The following is a 5,184-nucleotide window of genomic DNA, read 5'->3' as shown; positions in this document are numbered from 1 at the left end:
GCCAAACCAAACCGATAATTTGAAGAGACTTGCAAAGATAACTCAATCATACATAAAAGAATTCAGAGAAGATTCAAATATTATTCATAGATAAATTTGATCATAAACCCACAATTCATCGGATCTCAACAAACACACCGCAAAAAGAGTTTACATCGAATAGATCTCCACAAGAGAGGGGGAGAACATTGTATTGAGATCCAAAAAGAGAGAAGAAGCCATCTAGCTAATAACTATAGACCCGAAGGTCTGTGGTAAACTACTCACAACTCATCGGAGGGACTATGGTGTTGATGTAGAAGCCCTCCATTGTGGATTCCCCCTCCGGCAGAACGCCGGCGACGGCTCCAAGATGGGATCTCGCAGATACAGAAGGTTACGGTGGAGGAAATATTTCTTCGGTGGCTCCCTGGATTTTTCGGGGTATGTAGGCTTATATAGGAGGAAGAAGTACGTCGGTGGCCGCCCGAGGGGCCCACGAGACAGGAGGCACGCCCAGGAGGGGTGGGCACGCCCTCCTATCTCGTGGCCACCTCGGCTGCTTCTTGGCTTGCACTCCAATTTCTCCGGATCACGTTAGTTCCAAAAATCACGCTCCTGAAGGTTTCATTCCGTTTGGACTCCGTTTGATATTCCTTTTCTTCAAAATACTGAAATAAGCAAAAAAAACAGCAATACGGGCTGGGCCTCTGGTTAGTAGGTTAGTCACAAAAATGGTATAAATTTGTAAAATAAAGCCCATAGACATCCAAAACAAGTAATATAATAGCATGGAACAATCAAAAATTATAGATACGTTGGAGACATATCACAAGCCTTCGCCAACTCCATTATCTAGCTCGGAAAATTTATCCCTGCATGATGATGAGCTCCTAAGTTTGGAAGATAGCACTCAGTACAGAAGTATGATTAGTGCACTCCAATATCTCACCCTTATTAGACCAGATTTATGCTTTGTTGTGAACAAAGTATGTCAGTTTCTGCATGCACCTACCACCTTGCATTGGACTGCTGCTAAACATATTCTGAGATATGTAAAATATACAGTTAAGGTTGGACTAAGGTTTAGCAGGTCTCTGTCCACCCTTGTCAGTGCATTCAGTGACGCTGACTGGGATGGAAGTATAGATGACAGAAGGTCCACAGGTGGCTTTGCTATATTCTTTGGTCCCAATTTGATATCATGTTGTGCTAAGAAACAAGCAACTGTCTCTAAGTCTAGTACAGAGGCTGAGTATAAGGCTCTGGCAAATGCTATTGCAGAAGTCATCTGGCTTCAGTCAACGCTGAAGGAACTTGGAGTAACACAAGTGCAAGCTCCTTGTTTATGGTGTGATAATCTTGGTGCTACTTATTTCTCTGCCAATCCAGTTTTTCATGCCAGAACAAAGCATATTGAGATAGACTTCCACTTTGTAAGAGAACGTATTGCTAACAAACAGTTGGATGTCCGTTTTATTCATTCTGGAGATCAGATTGCAGATGGCTTCACCAAGGCATTGCCCACACAAAGCTTTGAGAAATTCAGGCGTAATCTCAACTTGGTCAAGTTGTGATTAAGGGGGTGTGTTGAAATATATCTCATGTGGCCCTGCCCTAGGCGCACATATATTGTTATATTGTTAGTTGGAGTTCTGGTTAGAGATAGATTAGTATCTACTTAAACTACTTCCTCTCTATCTCCTAATCCCTTGTACTCCAAGACATGTATGCGATCATGGGATGTGCCCCATCTCTATCAATAAATACCACGCGGCCCTCTCACGAGAGGGTAGAACGCTTCCCATCGCTTTCTACAGTTGCAACATCGTCAAAGCACCATCGCAACAACTTCTTTGAAGCATGCCTTTACAACATCGTCCGCTACCCTCGAAGCAAGCCGTTGCAGCACTGTCAGAGCACCGGGCCACCGTTGCCTTTGAAGCATGCCGTTGCAACATCATTGAAGTAGCCGAGATGCCATCGCAGCATCACCGGAACAGCCAGGCTGCCGTTGCGGCATGACCGGAGTCCCGAGTCACTGTCACGGCATCACTGTTGCCTTCGAAGCTTGCCATTGCCACATTGTCGAAGTAGCTGATACATCGTCGCAGCATCCCCGGAGCGGCCAGGCTGCCGTCGCGGCATGACCAGAGTCCCGAGACACTGTCACATCATCACTGTTGCCTTCAAAGCATGTCGTTGCCACATCGTCGAAGTAGCCGCTACTCCGTCGCATCATCTTTGAAGCATGCCATCATGGCATCACCGGAGCAACCGAGCCACCATCATGGCATTGCCGGAGCGTCGGGACACAGTCGCTGCAACACCGTAGCCTTCGAAGCATGTTGTTGCAACATTGTCGAAGTAGCCGAGACGCCGTTGCATCTTTGAAGCATGCCATGGCAGCATCACCGGAGCAGCCAGGCTGCCATCGCAGCATGGCTGCTGATGGCGAAAGCACACCCATCGTAGCACCATTGAAGCAGCCAAGTGACGCGTCTAGCTTTGCAACAACAAATGAGAGACTAAACAAGAGCTCCCGGTGTTGGCTGGTAAGTAAGCAGCAACGACAAGGTAGGGCGACTGTAGGCACCGCAAGGATGCTAAAACAACAGCGGAGAGCTGGAACCGGTCATCTCTTGTGTAGAACAATGACAACAAAGATCATGGTTGGATGGTTAGAGGGACTGTGGTATCCCCAGTCCACCAGGGTTCAAGTCATGGTGCTCGTATTTATTTCTGGATTATTTTAGGATTTCCGGCGATGCACATTCAGTGGGAGGAGACGTTCCCGTCGACGACGTGATGTCTACAGTGACTTCGTAAATTTCAAGATGATATGCCGGCTCAGTCTTTCGAAGGTGCTCATAAGGGTAGGATGTGCATTTGTGCATTCATAAGGGTGAGTGTATGCGCATATATATGAGCGCTTGCATGTGTATTGTGTTAAAAAAAAATCACAACGTCAGTTGTACATGGCAGCAAAACTGCTCTACGTTGTTGAAATAAAAAGCGAATTGTATACATACTTAGAAAATAGTGGGGACCACCCATGTGCTAGCAGGCAGCACTATCCATCACGGAACGTATGATGGTCAATCAGACGATAGAGCGGGCGGCTGACGCACATGTAAAAATCAGCCGGGTGATTATAATCTTTCAATTCGTCTAATGTCGTCTAATTCACATCTAGATGTTTTTTTAAAAATGTCACATCTAAACTCTCACAAATATATAATACAGCAACAACAAATAAAAAATTAAGACAAAAAACATACAAACATAATGGACATCAGCTTAGATGTGACATAAGACAAACCCATAATCTTTTTGTTAGGGACCAGTAGAGGCTGCTCACGATCTACTACGATCTCTCACTGGTTCAAGGTACAAGCTTCAATTGGATGCGAATTTGATTACAGGAAGAGAGGAGAACAAAGGGGAAGACCAAAGCAAGAGGAGGAGGTAGCCGTGGCCGGTTTTTGCCGTGATCCACTGGATATGTTTGTCGTTGCTTCGTTTCAGGTATTTATAGCTCGTAGCGGTCAGCGGTGCAGCCGGGCCCGGCCCATATGATATCCATGGCCCAGCCCAGCTACATGTATCGGCTAGGTCCCTGACACTTTCCCTAAGGTTTAATTTGTTCTTAGTTAATATAACCATTTTATTATCCCTCAAAAAAATATAACCATTTTATGATTTTATTCACTATTGTATTTGCTGCTTATTTTATCTGGACGTTTCATGGTAGACTGCGGTAAAGCAGCAATTAGAGCAACTCCAACGGGCCGACGCAAAACGTCCGTCTACATTCGTTTCGGTCGGCGCAAACAAATTTGAAGTCCCAACACGCCGAAGCAAACCCAAAAAGTGTCCGCTTCACATCCGCTCTGATGCATTTGCGGCCCAAATTTGCGGCCAAAATGCGTCGCCGCGGACGCGAAGCGGACTTCTCACGCGCCTTCTCGGTGTCCGCTGCGTCCCCAACTAGCGGCCGTACAACTACCGCAGTCAACTTAATTTATGATGGCCGCCCACCTCGCCCACATATCAGCGATGGCGGTTGGCTTTTTTTAATCCGAGCGTGTCGAGGGGGTGGGGGTCCTCATCTGCTTCCAGAAGCCCCCGTCTCCATCACGTCACCCCCTCTGCTCCCCCGTCGGCGGCAACCCTAACCACCTCTAGCCTAGCAAATGGGGTTCTTTGGCTTCGGCTCCGGCAAAGCCAAGGGCAAGGCCCAGGCCACCCCTCTCCCTCGCCTTCCCCCCTCCCGCCTCCGGCGGCACGTTCTAGCTGGCCGAGGCAGCGTCTGAACGTGCCAGTCCACCAGGCGGAGTGGCACACGCAGCACCGTGTCCCTCTTCCCTACCCGGAAGTGACACTGTCGCATGACTAGCATTTGGATATGGAGAGGATCCCGATGCCGGCTACGCCACGGTCGGCCAGGGCGCACGCGGAGGAGGTGCGGCCCCGGCGGGCGCTGCTGGTCTCGAAGTATCGACAACATCGTTGTTACCATCACCATTGTGCTGGAAATCTCAGAGGCATTTGTACCTCTGATGATACGGCTACTTGGTTTGCCATGATCGTCACATTGCTTTGCTCAGCCCTACTAACAAGTCTAGGTTAGGTTCGTCACACTGCACGGGATCAATGATATCAAGGAATCCCATGACCCATGTCACTATACGGGAAACAACGTGACTTCTTGGGGCCGCATCCATGCGTACAAGTGCCCATGCTCACGTGTCTAGGGTTGCATCGCTCGGGGCTGGTTCTACAAAAACGACTGATTTGAACGTTCATCTGGATGCAGGCCAAGAGATGCTTTAATGTTTGTGCTAAGCAGGTCCAACAGTGAATGTGGGTAACCAAACGGCTATTTTCTTTTCGTGCGGGTCTGACTGAGGTATATGCGGGGTAGCAAACGCATCCTATAATGCTCACCGGAGAGGACTCACTAGTAGAAAAGGGGGCATTTGTTCCGGTTCGTAAGGGCCTTTAGTCCCGGTTCTTGAACTGTGACTAAAGGGTCGTTACTAATGCCTCCCCCCTTTAGTCCCGGTTCTAACACGAACCGGGACAGATGTGCCTCCACGTGGCCGGTGCGTCGAGCCCAGGCAAGAGGGCCTTTGGTCCCGGTTGGTGGCACCAACCAGGACCAAAAGGCATCCACGCATCAACATTTCAGTGGCCCTGATT

The sequence above is a fragment of the Triticum dicoccoides genome, chromosome 3B (genome assembly GCF_002162155.2).
Source record: "Triticum dicoccoides isolate Atlit2015 ecotype Zavitan chromosome 3B, WEW_v2.0, whole genome shotgun sequence".
NCBI lineage: Eukaryota > Viridiplantae > Streptophyta > Magnoliopsida > Poales > Poaceae > Triticum > Triticum dicoccoides.
This window is presented reverse-complemented; position numbering follows the sequence as displayed.